Source organism: Phascolarctos cinereus, unplaced genomic scaffold (assembly GCF_003287225.1).
Source record: "Phascolarctos cinereus isolate Bilbo 61053 unplaced genomic scaffold, phaCin_HiC Scaffold_726;HRSCAF=1367, whole genome shotgun sequence".
Taxonomy (NCBI): domain Eukaryota; kingdom Metazoa; phylum Chordata; class Mammalia; order Diprotodontia; family Phascolarctidae; genus Phascolarctos; species Phascolarctos cinereus.
The window spans coordinates 53,847,481-53,861,941 of record NW_027556098.1 but is presented as its reverse complement, the minus strand read 5'-3'; the positions used below and the strand labels follow the sequence as shown (position 1 = coordinate 53,861,941).

Below are 14,461 nucleotides of genomic sequence, written 5' to 3'. Positions count from 1 at the left end.
TGCCCAAAGTGCTCAGTCCGGGCTGTGTTGTCTTTTGAAGAAGGCAAAAACAATAGCAAGGGCTGTGCAGAAGGAAGAGTGAGGCCACAGGGCTGCAGGATCGGGTGTGGGGCCTCCACAGAGTCAAAGTCATCACAGAAAGTTGTCACCTACTGGTAGCTTTGGGAGGATTTTTCAAGAACTATGTTGTTTATACTTGGTTAAATCAGCGCTATCAACCATGACAGGGTTCTGTGTTTGTACATCTATCTATCTAAATGTAGGTAGATAGATTTATGCGTGCACGTATGTTCATATGTTTTACAGTGGGCTAACCAATGAGAACCCAGTCCTTAAGAGCACGTGGGGTACATGTTGCCCCTGGCTGAGAGAGTGCCCAAGATCTCCCCTCCTCCCCACCCCAGACCTGTAACAGCTCATCCTCCTTACTCAAATCAGGAAAGAGGTTGAGTTATTGGGACCTTTTGTAGGCATACTCAGATCTAACTCAGCAGCCAATTCAAAAGCCTCTCTTCACCACACAGGAAGAGGGTGGGAAATAGTCACAGAATGTTTGCACACACTCCAGAACAGAGAGTAGGGCCCTCCATAACGCGTTCCTGAAAACAAACTCACCAGAAAAGCACATGGAAAACTGTATCAGGTATGTTGGGCTCTCACTGCTAGATTCATGTGCATGTGTATGTGTGTGTGTGTGTGTGTGTGGTATACGTATATAAACATGCCTGGAGAAAGAAAGTTTCTATCACTTTGTATATTACTGCATACACTACCCACAAGGCACTTAGGGGGTGTCTTAGCTGTCCACATTTTTGCAGTCTGCTCGAGTCATATAGGGAGTGGACAGGTTCAAGGAGAGAGAGAAGGGAAATTGAGGCACGGAAACAGGAGACCTTTGGGTAGAGGAAATTCAATTGTGGGAGAAGGGAGATGTCTCAGGGAAAATGAGGGTGCAGACAAGGGAAGGAAGGGAGAGGGGTCCCACCTGACTTTGGGGAGGGATGAGATGGGTCCTGGTGTATCTGGCAATAGCATCCTACATATCTCCTGTGTACATGCTTGTCTCCTTGGGTATAAGATCCTGTTTACTCGGACCTTTGTGTGTGTTCCTATGTGTGACACATGTTACATGCATTCCTGTGTGCCTATCCCTGAAAATACAGCATGGTTCAGGGGAGAAGTGGAAAAAACATTATATTTTGAGGGGTCATAGTCTGTCTCTACCACCTAAGTATTTGTGTGATTTTGTGAAAGTAACTTTTAACCTTCTGGGCTGCACTTTCCTTCTCTACAAAATAATGGAGTTATGCTAGATCTCTGAGGGCCTTGTTAGCTCTAAATCTATGACCCTATGTTTAAGGATCTAACTGGGCTGTCTTTGCATTTTATTTCATTTGATCCTTACAACAAATCTGAGGAGCAGATGCTATTATTATCTCCATTGTACAGACAAGGCAACAGAGGTAGACTTGCCCAAGGCTCCACAACTAGTATCTGAAGCTTGATTTGAACTCAGGTCTCACTGACTCGAAGCCAGATACTCTATCCACTGTGCCACTCAGCTGCCTCCAGGATGCAAAACATCCCATTAGCCATCAGCAGGAAAATAAAAGAGCTGAAGAAAATGATATTGAGTTAGAATTCTAGATTCTGGTATACACCTCATCTTATTGCAGATGAGGGAAATTGTGGCCTAGGGAGGTGACTTGCCCGGAGTCACACTGCTTGCTAGTTGCTAAGCTGGGGCTAGAACCTCCATCTTCTGACTCCATTTACACTACACCGCTTTGTTAATCTAAAGATCAAATGGAAGTTTCCAAGGAAATAAATCAATAAAACTATAGCCCTCATAGTTAAAAAGAGAGGGGGCGAAGTGAGGGAGGAGCAAATATAGTGGGAGCAAATTAGGGCTTTCCTTCTCAATAAACGCAATTCATATTTCAGAGCATTTGGGGTGGGAGGCAAGGCTGGGAAAAGTGAAGACACTTTCAACCACCACTTTGATAAGGGATATTTTTAGTACTATCATAGGATTATTAGCCTATGAGATTTGCTAGGGAGAGCATTCTGCCTTTGAGGTCCCTTCCAACTTCAGGGAATACATGATCCTGTAACCTTATTTCTCTGTTTCTCTGTGTGATCTCCTTGTATGAGCTAGATCAGTATTGAGATTGCAGAGGCCTATCCATTCAAGGGACTGAGATGTGGATGAGAATAATTGAAGAGAACCCCTTAAAATGGATAGAAAAAAATCCTGGAATCATGGACCTGGAAGTGATTCAACTAGCTCAATTTCTACCCCCATTTTATGGATGAAGAAACTGAAGTTCACAAAGGCTGAGCTGAAATGATCATACAACAAAACTAAACAGAAACTTTCTTTTTTGTTTGTTTTTCTCCCTTCTCCTGCCACTTTTGAATTTAAGGGGGGTTGCCATTCACCACCTCCTTTTTCTAATCTAAGATAGAGAAGTCAATAAAGTGTCTTTTCCTGCTTGATATTTAGTGTGGTCTCAGGCCCACTTGTCCATTCATTCATTCATTCATTCATTCATTCATTCATTCATCAATCTTTTATTAACAATCTAATGTTTTCAAAGCTCTGAGGAGATAAAATATAAGTAAGTTACAATAATCCTAGCCCTTAACAATCTGACCTCAACCATCTCTCTGGCTTCATTGGATATTACTCCCCCCCTCTACATGTTGTGGTCAAACCAAACAGGCCTTCTTTCTGTCCTCATATGCTACATATTTCCATGCCTTTGGACTCACCTTCCCTCATGCCTGAAATATGGTGCTCCTTACCTCTGTCTCTCAGAATCCCTCTCTTCCTTCAAGACACAGCTTAAGCACTACTTTCCACATTAAGCCTTTCCTGATCCTCCCAACTGCTGGTGCCCTTCTACCCAAACCACCTTGTATTCAACTACTTGGCATTTATTTGTATTTTATTCATATTTCTACATTTTATATCTCTATGAAAATATATATGCACTTGTTGTCTACCTTTTTATTTTATTTTTTTGTGGTTTTTTTTTGTTGTTTTTTAGGCAATTGGGGTTAAGTGACTTGCCTAGGGTCACACAGCTAGTAAGTGTCAAGTGTTTGGTCTGAGGCCAGATTTGAACTCAGGTCCTCCTGACATCAGGGCCGGTGTTCTGTCCACTGAGCCAACTAGCTGCCCCCTTTTTGTTTTTTGTTGTCTCTTTTTAGAATGTATGCTCCTTGCAGGCAGGAATTGTTTCACTTATTTTATTTGTATCTTCAGCACCTAGCCATAGTGCTTGATACGTGGATGCTGTTTCATTGATAATTACCACCGGAGCCCTAGACAGGGAGACACATGTCTGGGGTTCAGTTCTTACCTTCCATAATGATGTCCTTAGCACCTCATATGTTTCATCCTGACCCAAAAATGTAAGACAGTCATTGTCCTAACAGAAATACTGGCAGGGTTATTTTAGATCATATCTACGTAGAAAGCACTTTGAGCTTGTTGGAAGGAGAAAAGGACCTCCAGAAACATGCTTAAATGGAAACATCTATAAAATTATTCCTAAAGCCAAGAACTGTATTTTTGAAATGCTGTATTTTTTTCAGAATTTGTTTTAAAATTTTTCTCAAAATAATTTTATGGGTATCTCCTAGGAACCTCATCCTCCAAAGCTGGGTCTACTACAAGTACACAAAAAGCTAGAGGGGGCAGCTTCAACTAGGTTAATTTAATTATCACATAGAATGTGCAGAGCACACTTGTGTAAAAACAAGGAGAAAAGAGACAGAATGAGGCATTCAGGAAATACGAGCAGGCCAGTTTGGCTGTGGTGTCGAGTGGCTGAAGGAGATTAATATGGAACAAGCCTGGAAAGGTAGGCTGGGACCCGGAGTGTAAATGACTTTAAGAAAAAAATAAAGGAGTTTGTATTTCATTACTGAGTTAAGAGTAAGTGACTAGAGTATGTTGGATGCCTAGCACAGTGCTTGACACCTAAATGCCCCTAGGTTCTCACTTTTAAAATGAGGGGGCTGGGCTAGATGACCTCTAAGGTCCTTTCCAGATGGAAATCTATGATTAGTTTAGAAATATCACATTGGCATCTCACTGGAGAATGGATTGAAGAGAGGAGAAACTGGATCCTAAGAGACTAATTAAAAGGCTGTAGCTACAGACCAAGTGAGAAGCAATGAGTGACTGAATTAGGATGATGTCAGGATGACTGGAAAGGAGACAGATATGAAATATATTGTGGAAGTAGAATTGAAAAGCTTGGCAATTGACTAGATGAGGGAGAGGGAAAACTCAAGCTTGTAAATCTGGGTGATCGGAAGGATGGTGATGTTCTTAACAGAAACAGGGAGGTTAAGAAGAAGGGGCAGGGTGGTGAGGAGAGATAATGAGTTCTGCTTTGGACAAGCTGAGTTTGAGATCTCTCTTGGATATTCGATTGAAACCCCTAATGGAAGTTGTTGATGCAAGATTGGCACTCAGGAGAGAGACTAGTGATGGTCTAGGCATCATCTGAATAGACATGACAACTGAACCCATAGGAGCTAATGAGATCACTGAGATAGCGTGGTGAGAGAAGAGGACATTGCACAGAGCCATGCATTACACCCACATGTAGGAAATGAGAGAAAAGTAATGATCCAGCAAAGGAAGATAAACCCAAATATACACAGAGAGAAGGAAATATGTGCATACAAGTTAAGATCTTTTGCTAAAGGAGAGCCAATTAACAACTGGAGAGATTAGAGAAGGTAGCACTTAAGTGTGAGGAAAGAAGGGAGGATGTAGTTATGAATTCTGAGAGATGGAGGTAAAGAGATTATTCAGCTCAGTAGGAATAGAATTTGGACAAATAGGTAGCAATTCAATTTGATTGAATGTGGTGTATGTATAAATATAATAAAATTGGAAATAAAAGTTGGAGCCAACTTGCAGAGGTCCCTAACTGGAGAGTTTGCATTTTATACTAAAGGCAACTGGAAGCCACTGAAGGTTTTAAAGCATGGAAATGACAAGGTCATATCTGTATTTTAGGAATATTATTTTGGCAATTGTGTGAATGAGTGATTGGAGATAGAAGAAACTGGAAGCAAGGAAGCCAACTGGAAGGATATTACAATAATCCAGGTTAAAGATGATGAAAACCTAAAGTAGTGCAGTGGTCATGTGAATGGAAAGAAGGGGACAAAATGAACAACTATTTATAGAGAGAATATTTTGGATATGGAGAGATGAGTGAGGAAGAATGAAGTCTAGGCAGCTTTGGAATTTTAGACCTCAGTCTGTGAATAATAAATAAGTTCTCCCACTCACCCAACCCAATCCTGGTCAGAAAGTAGTCCTTAATGGTCCATTTGAGTGGAAAAAGAGAGGTCTGTGTACCCTAGTGGTTGAATTTTAGCAAGTTACAGGCAAGCATTTTTTTATAAAGACCTTTTCAGATAGCTATTTCAAAAGTCCTCTGTTAGCCTCAAGCAAATACGCATATTAGTAGGAATTATTTATTCAAAACAGGATACAGGGTAATTTAGTTCTATATAATATTAATTTGGAACTAAAATCTCACAACTCCCAAATTAAAGATAAAGTCATGCTTGAGAATTTTTTTAAATTGATAAACAAAGGGGATGTATCATTTAAATGCATTTTGATTAATTAGAACTTTCTTTAACCTCAACCTTCATGTCTTATTCTAATGAGCCTTGTGGTTCAGTAGTGTCCAACTCTCAGTGACCGCATTTGGGGTTTTCTTGGCAAAGATACTGGAGTGGTTTGCTATTTCCTTCTCTAGCTCATTTTGCAGATAAAGAAACTGAAAGAAACAGGGTTAAGTGACTTACCCAAGGTCATATCGCTGAGGCCAGATTTGAATTCAGGTCTTCTTGTCTCTGGGACTGGTGCTCTATTCACTGTGCCACCTAAATGCCCCTAATGAGCCTAGGCAATGTCTAAAGGACTGGGGAGTAAAATCCACTGGTAATCTCTTTAGATCCTGGGGTTCTCTCCCACACTGAGAAGTTAAGCTCCACTAATAAGGTGACATCTTCATATTTTAAAATGTTTTCTTTTTGCCTTATGGCTTAATGTAGTTTCACTCACTTGCTCCAAAATCTTAGAGACTCACAGATGGATTTGGTCATTGACTCACTACCATATTTTTTACATGCAAAAGCAGTGGTTTAACTACAGATAAATGTTATCTTACAGGCAGGTGGACTGAGATCAAATGAGGTTTGTCAGGATTCGTATTGGACTTAGTTTCCTTATCTAGGCTCACTTCTTCACATTTTATCAGGTAGATCTCCTACTTTCCTACATAAGATTTTAAAGTATTTGCACTGTTGATGAGACTTTGGAGGGTACTCAAAAGAGGGAATAAGAAAAAGTCTGCCTTAGATAGTTCTTTTTTATAGGTCACCCCAAATGGTGGTTTATGCTCCCTAGGAAGGGAAAGAGAAGCAGAATGTTTTCAATCAAGACATGTAGGGGGAAAGGAAAGGCAGAAAACTGAGGTAAAACAAGAGGGAGGAAATGAAATTAAGTGGGAATAAAGATTCTCCACCTTCATTATTCCTGCTATCATGTAGACCTCAGCTTATAGGGGTCACCCTCTAGACTTGCAAATATGCCAGTGCATCCTTTGGTGGTCACCGGAATTAGAGTGATGTCTGCCCCAAGCATATGAAGACTTCCCTTGGGGGAATGGGCAGATGTGAACAATTTGTTCCTGTTGCCATGAAGGCAGCTGAAGCAGGTGATGTGGAGCTTGGTCAGACATCGAAGACCCAAGGTCATCCACTGCATCCCAGGTCATCCAATGCCAGTTGTCTTGACTTTTGTCTTGCCACCGGACTTTGATGATTGTAGAAGGGCGAGACTAATGACTTGGTGCAACTCTGCCTCATTTAAATCCAATTCACACAAAAGTAAAGACAACCGAGGGATGTCACTTAGTCCTCTTCAAAAATGAAAGACAAGTAACAAGAATACCTTCCATCTACTTGTTCAGTATTTTCTAGACTTAGTTATTTACTTATTTCTCCTCTCCTTGAGGGCAGAGGTTATTTTTTGCCCCCTTTTTGTATCCTTAATGCTTAGCCCAGTTCCTGACACATATGTACCAAGCACTTAGCAAATGTGTATTGATTGACTGATACTTACCCTGAGGGCATCGATGTATTAGCATAATAACTGATTATAGGATTTGAGAGCTGGAGCAGACCTTAGAGATCAGGAAATCTACCACTCTTATTTTACAGATCAAGAAACTGTCCCAGAAAATTAAAATAACGTGCTCAAAATCACCTGGGTCACCAGCAGAGCTAAGACAAAATTCAGGTCTTCTGACTTCAAAGCCAATATTCTTGCTGTATTAAAGTACCCACAAAAGGTTAAATTATGTTTAATATATTCCATTTAACAAGTCCAAGAAGTATATAATTCATTTCAGAAAGATTTCTATCAAAATCATTAAAGTAATAAAAGTTTTGCCTCTTAAACTTTCAGTTCTCTGGAGAATTTGCCTACTTAGGGGAGTTTATTCCTGGCAATTCTCATGCTGGGTAAATAAGGTCTTACTACTTATAGTAAAATTGCAAGCATCTAGCACTCTCTGCCTTAATGTCTAAAGTAGGATGGGCCCGTTAAAACTCAAACAAACTTTAGAGAGTTGTTCCCACGGGCCACTTAGGAGTGAGTCTCTCTTCTGGGTACCACATGGCTAAGAGCAGACTCTCACTATCACACATCTGGGACCTCACATCTGTTCACTCGCATTTTGCAGAGGTCCACACAATCATCTCCACAGCGGCTCTTTGGCTATGCTCATTCAGTCACTGTTCGAGCAACAGGACCTCTGATTGATGAAGTACTTTCAGTGAACAGACCTCAAGTCAGTGATCCAAATGTCTCTTTCGTATAGAGTGAAAAAGAACAAGGGTGTTAAATCAGTTTGGGGGCCAAGAAGCAGCCTCCTCCCAACACGCGACTGCTCTTTTTCTCCCCTCACTCACAACACTGGCATTGTCTAGGCTCTATAAAGGTCACTCAGCCTCCCCCACTGTTACAGACAAGACATGGTACTGTCTTCTTTTATAAAATCAAATATCATTCTATGAAAAGTTGTCATCATCTGTGCAGCGAACTCTGAAATACACTCTTCTTTTGCGTGAAAAGCAATATTTTCTTGCTCTTTATGACAAAAAAAAAGTACTCTCTCTCCCTCAAATTTTGTACAGAATTTTCCCCAGACATGTCCTTTGCATGTTTCACTTGTTACCTTTCATTGGAGTCGTTTCTACTCAATTCCATACAATAAACACCAAATGCCTAATAGCACAAGGCACTGTGTACACTACTGTTTGTGTGTCTTATATCCTATTAGACTAGAAACTTGTTGAAGACAAGGAATACCTCTTTTCATTTTTGTTTCCTCAGTAAGTGCCTTGCACTAGAAGGTACTAAATAAATAATATTGTTTAATTGAATAGAGTTGGTTACCATCAACCTCTAGGAGAATCATTTGGGGCTTTGTATAATTGAAACCTTGAAATTCATCCCTGAATCAAGCAAGCCACAGCCTGTGACTTCATGACTGGTAGTGTACCCCTGAAAAGTGACATGTCCCAGAAGTAAGCAAGCAAAGGACAAATCATCAGTCCTTTGTAACCTTGTAACCGCAAGGTTTCGGAGCAACTTGCATGTAGCAGCCTCTATTAAAAGGGTGAGAAAACATTGAGATATTACCAGCAATTTTTATGATTAGACATAAATACTAATTGCATTTTGAATACCTTGCTTTGAAAATGAATAATCAATTAAATTCAAGCAGCTTGCTAGATGGTACAGTGGATAGAGCTGGAACTTTGAAATCAGGAAGATCTGAGTTCAAATCTAGCCTCTGCTGGTTAGTAGCTGTGTGACCCAGAGCAGGTTACCTAACCTCTGTGTGCCTCTGGGCTTAATAATAGAGCCTGCCTCCCAGGGTTGTGAGGATCAAATGAGACAGTTTTGATAAAGTGTGCTTAATAAATGCTTGTTTCTTTCCTTCAAAAAGCATTAGATAAGTGCTGGAGGGTACATGTGTAAAAATAAATCAACTTTACCCTCAATAAGCAATTTTGTGATTTCATTTGCCTTTTTTTTTTTTTTTTTTTGCTAAGCCAGCATAGGGAATTTCTGGTTTGGGAACTCTCGCCACCATTCAGTTCCTAATCTATTTATGATATATTTACTAAGCACTTACTCTCTGCCTGGCTATTCACTCAGTATTGGGGATACAAACCCCCCCCCAATAAGGTCCCTGACCTCAAGGAGCTCCCATTCTAATGAGGGAAGGGGGAGGGAATTCAAACAACAAGGCAAATACAATATACAAACAGTGTAAATGGGAGGTGTTCTCAGAGGAAGGGGCAATGGTAGAAGATGGAGAAGGACTAGAAGGACCTTGCAGAAGGTGGGATTTGAGCTCAATCTTGAAGGAGGACAGTGAGGTGTATGGGATGTTCAGGTAGACTAGTACCTCTGATATGAGGGCTTGTGTGCTCTTTTCAGGGCTGCTCACCCATCTTTGGTGTCCACCTGTCACCCAACTCTTACCTATGGCCCCAAGAAGCTGTAACAAGAGCAGTGGCCACCCCAGTAAAGCATCTCAGCAAATGGACTAAACCAGGTTGAGAGTCACTGAGAGGCCTCAAACCCATGAGGGTGCCTACCCCAAGCAAGTAAAGACTTCCCCTGGTGGAATGGGCAGATGAGAACACTTTGTTCCAATAGCCATTAAAGCAGCTGAGGAAGGTGCTGTGGAGTGTTGTGGAGTGGAGTTGTGAGAGCTTGGTCAGCCATCAAAGACCCCAAAGTCATCCATTGCATCCCAGATCATCCTGCCACTGAACTTCAATAACTCTGGAAAAGAGAGTAAAGCTGACTACTTTGTGCAACTCTGCCTCACTTAAATCCAGTTCATGTACAAGTCAAGACATTACCCTGTGATGTCACTGGTCCTTTTTAAAAAATTTTTTATTAATTTATTTTGATTTATCAACATCACTTCCATATGCTTTTGAGCTGAAAAATTTTCTCCCCCTTCCTCCCCACCACTCTCCCCAAGATGACACACAGTCTGATATAGGCTATACATTTACATTCCTATTAAACATATTTTCACATTAGTCATGTCGTAAGTAAAAATTAAAACCAATAGGAGGAACCATCAGAAAGAGGAAACAAAACTCAACAGAAGAGAAAAGAAATAGCAATTCAACTTCCATTGTTCTTTCTTTGGATGTGGATAGCATTTTCCATCATGTGACTTTTGGAGATGTCTTAGATCCTTGTATTGCTGTGAAGGGTTAAGTTTATCAATATTAGTCATCTCACAATGTGGCTGTTATTGTGTACAACGCTCTCTTGGTTCTGCTCACTTCACTCAGCATCAGACCATACAAGTCTTTCCAGGTTTTTGTAAAATCAGCTTGTTCATCATCTCTTATAGCACAATAGTATTCTATTATATTCATATACCACAACTTGCTCAGCCATTCCCCAATTAACGGGCATCCTCTCAATTTCCAATTCTTTGCCACCACAAAAAGAGCTGCTATAAATTTTTTGTACATGTGGGTCCTTTTCCCATTTGTATGATCTCTTTGGGATACAGCCCTAGAAGTGCAGTTGCTAGGTCAAAGGGTATGCACATTTTTATAGCTCTTTTGGCATAGTTCCAAATTGCTCTCAAAAATGGTTGGATCATTTCACAACTCCACCAACAATGCATTAGTGTTCCAATTTTCCCACATCTTCTCCAACATTTATCATTTTCCTGTTTTGTCATGTTGGTCAATCTGTCACTGGTCCTTCGTGAAAGTGAAGGATAAACAACAACAACAAGATGTCCAGAGAAACCAAGAGGCAGAGGTGAGAAGGGAGAACATTCTAGGTTGTAACTTCGTAGATAAGTATGAAATAATTTCTGAATGTTATTTCAAATGGCCCCATCCAAATACAGTTCTGAATGATACCCCTCTGGATAGAGATTTGACATATTCATGGACCAGCACAGACAAGCATTTGTTAAAAGTACCCTCTATGTACAAGGCACTGAGATAGGCACACAGGATCCATAGGAAAAAAAAACAACAACAACAATCCTAGTCCTTAAGAACCTTAGTCCTTTCTAATAGAGGAAATCTAGGTGTGCCCCAGAACAGAGGTGATTCTATATAGTGGAAAGTTGTTCTGTTAGTCAGATGGCTTGAGTTCAAATCCCATCTCTTGTTTCCTAGCCACTTAATGCCCCTACCTCAGTATCTTCATATATAAAATATGAACATTGTATTTACATGTTCTAAATCTTTCTGATCTAAATCTATGGTTCTATATATAAGTAAAGCAAGGGGGCAAGTGGGAAGAATTAATAACATCAGTATCAGGAGAGATCTCAAGCACTTGAAGGGAACTATGGCTTCTAACAGGCAGAAGTAAAGAGGGAGAGTAGTCTAGGTGGTACAGTGGATCCAGTGTTGGAGTTAGAGTCGGATCTGAGTTCAAGTCCTGCCTCAGATGCTTGCTAGTGGTGTGACCGAGACAAGTCACATATTAGCTTCAGTTTCATCATCTGGAAAATAATAGCACCTATTCACAGGTTTGTTAGGAGGATTGAATGAAATAGCATATATAGAGTTCTTTGCAAACCTAAGTGCAATATAAATGGTAGCTTTCTTCATCATCATCATCATCATCATCACCCCAGGCATGGAGGATAGCCTCTTTAAAGATATGGAGGTGGGAAACACAATGTCCTGAAATGGAGAGTTTAGCTAAAATGCAGTTTCTTAAGAGGAATATTATGAAATCAGCCTGGAAAGGCAGGGTGGAATGAGACTGTGAAAGATTTAAATGCCAAACAGAGAAGTTTGTAGTTTATCTTAGAGACATTAGGGAACCACTGAAGCTTTTTAAGCTGACAAGGGGCATAATCAGACTATTGGGAGTGCACAATGGTATATTTACTTCTTGGATGGATACCCAAACAGAAAATTCAGGAAGAGTTCCCTTATTTTTTTTTGTTGGGATATAAATAGACTCAAGGAATGGGGATCCTCTTCTTGTAAGCCCCCTGTCTCATAGGAGCAGTAAACATTCACACTCATGAGTAGATGAGGAATAGAAATAATGAGGTTTACATTTTAAGGTACCACATTCAACATGGTTGAAGAGAGAGAAATGCACAGAAAGATCATCAGTGGCTTTGTGAAAGTGAGGCCTGAAATTTGGTGAAATCTCTTATGATTGTAGATCCAGATTGATTATGGTCACTAGGAAATACCTCAAAAATGGAAATTGGGAAATAGGGCAGAGAAAAAGGGGAAAGGAATCACTATTCCTAGGAGAATCTAACATGAGGTTGCATGCCTGGAATGTGAGCCTGCTGGAGTCCATAGGATGTGGTGAATGGTAGCATTTTTACCTGCCATCTCATTACTTAATTGATGGCCCTCCTCAGTCAAAACCAAGCTGGAATCCTTGACTGCTGCACAGGAATTGTCAGAAAGCATCATGCTACTTTATTCCTGATACTCCAGACCTGGAAGAGTGGGGAGATAGGAAGGTCAAGTAACAGGGCAGGCTGAAGAAAGGGACTCAGTAACTTCCCCAGAGTAGACCTTTAGTGCAAAGTGAGGAATTGTTTAAGTGAGGGGCCCACTGCTGCATGCTGGTAAGTGCCTTGTTCAACACCAAAGAGAGAATCCATCGTTGTCAGAGCCCAATTCAGAACTTGGCACCTCCTTGATCCTCACTCTCTCCTGCCTCTCTCCCAGTGTATAATGGACCATTATTTTTCCTTCCACTCCTGTTGCTCTTACATATTCATTCTTCTCTAGAGAAGTTAATATGGAAATAATTGGATAACTGGCTATTTGGATTGCCAAATTCCCCCTCCGCAAGTCATCCAGAAGAGAATAGACACAAAGAACCAATATGATTTCCAAGTTTATTTCAGCAGTTGTGTAAGGAAAAGAAATGGAACTGAACATTTTTAAGATGAGGTGTCATACAAAACAAAATCACTGGCCTTCAGTCAAGACAAAGCTTGAAGACTAGGTAGGAAGAAAGGGGAAGCATCTTGAGGCATCTACCCCATCTGTGTCTAATTAGTTTTAGTTGAAGGTGCTGGAGAGATAGCATGATAGTGTGGGGAGATCTCAGAATCATAGATCTAAACAGAGCTGGAAGGGACTTTATCCACTCCCACCCCACCCCCACCCCCATTTTACAAATAAGAAAACAAGATCTTGCTCAAAGTTGCACAGGTAAGAAGCATACTAGGCAAGATTTTAACCGGTCCTCTGAGTCCAAGGCCAGCATGGTTTGTGTTGTACACACAAGCCCTAGGTTCCCATCCTGGTTTTGTCATTTAGTAGCGGCATGACCTTGGATAAAACACTTTCCTTCTTTACCCTCAGTTTCTTCGCAGTAAAAAGGTAGCATTGGACTAGATCTTGTCTCATATTTTGTGGCAAGGAGAATGAATAGTGCTACTACCCACATTAGACAGAGGCTAAACTTAGGATGAGACTTTCTTGACCCCAGAAGTAGCATCTAAGCTCTATATAGTATATAAAGGACATTGCCTTGCAGGTATTTAGTATTCTCCATGCCCATTCCTTTCATGATCTGTCCCCAAGATCTTGAAAAGTAAGTATTCCTTGGCTGTCATTGAGAAGGTCACCTAACCTTGATAATTGTGCCTGGGTTGACCAACTCACCCCACACTTATTTGTGGGTCACCACTTAATGTGAGGATATTGGTATTGTTGGAATCATCATCTGGTCCAACAATGTTTGGGATTTTCCCTGAGACGTACTGCAACCTCAAAGGATTGACAGGTTCTGCCCCTTGTTAACTTTAATACAAGAAGATCTCACTAATATCCTATACAGTCATCTTTGGAGTCCTGGCCCTAGGAGGAAGCTGCTGGCACCCTCTCCTCCTCAGAGGTGCTGTTTACACCCTACTGTGATCCAAAGGTACGGCACCTCCAAAGCCAACGTCTGAGCTTAATGCCCTTCCCAGGCCCCATGCCTGCCACTGGCTAACAGCTGTCCCAAAGAGCAGCGCCTATCCTGAGAATCTGGGCCACCATTCACTGTGGGCCTCTCCTCAGAAGGAGAAAAAGAAGATTGCATTCTATTAGGTAGAGCTTATCATTTGCATCTGCCAAGATGAACACATTCTCCCCTAACAGCTCCCTATCCCACAGCCATTGCCCTCCCCTCCTCCTTTACAGTCTCTGGTAGCTTTTTCAATAGTTTTTTTTTCTTTTCCCCCTTCTTTCTGGTTAAGACAGGGCTGTCTCTCTGGGTGGAAAAAGGCAGAGTGTTAGTGGGGTGCAGCTGCATTTCAAAGGTACTTTGTTGGCCCGTTATGAATTTGCTTTCACTAATGTGGGG

General features: G+C 41.0%; 1 long non-coding RNA gene across 1 annotated transcript in view; it reads left to right on the top strand.

The window, feature by feature from the left end:
* The first annotated feature begins 437 nt into the window (after positions 1 to 437).
* The window catches only part of LOC110214781 (uncharacterized), a 56,625-nt gene continuing 42,601 nt past the window's right edge, over positions 438 to 14,461 (top strand). Inside the window, exon 1 of the long non-coding RNA XR_002326371.2 lies at positions 438 to 643. This is a non-coding gene — a long non-coding RNA (uncharacterized LOC110214781). The remainder of the gene's footprint in view (positions 644 to 14,461) is intronic.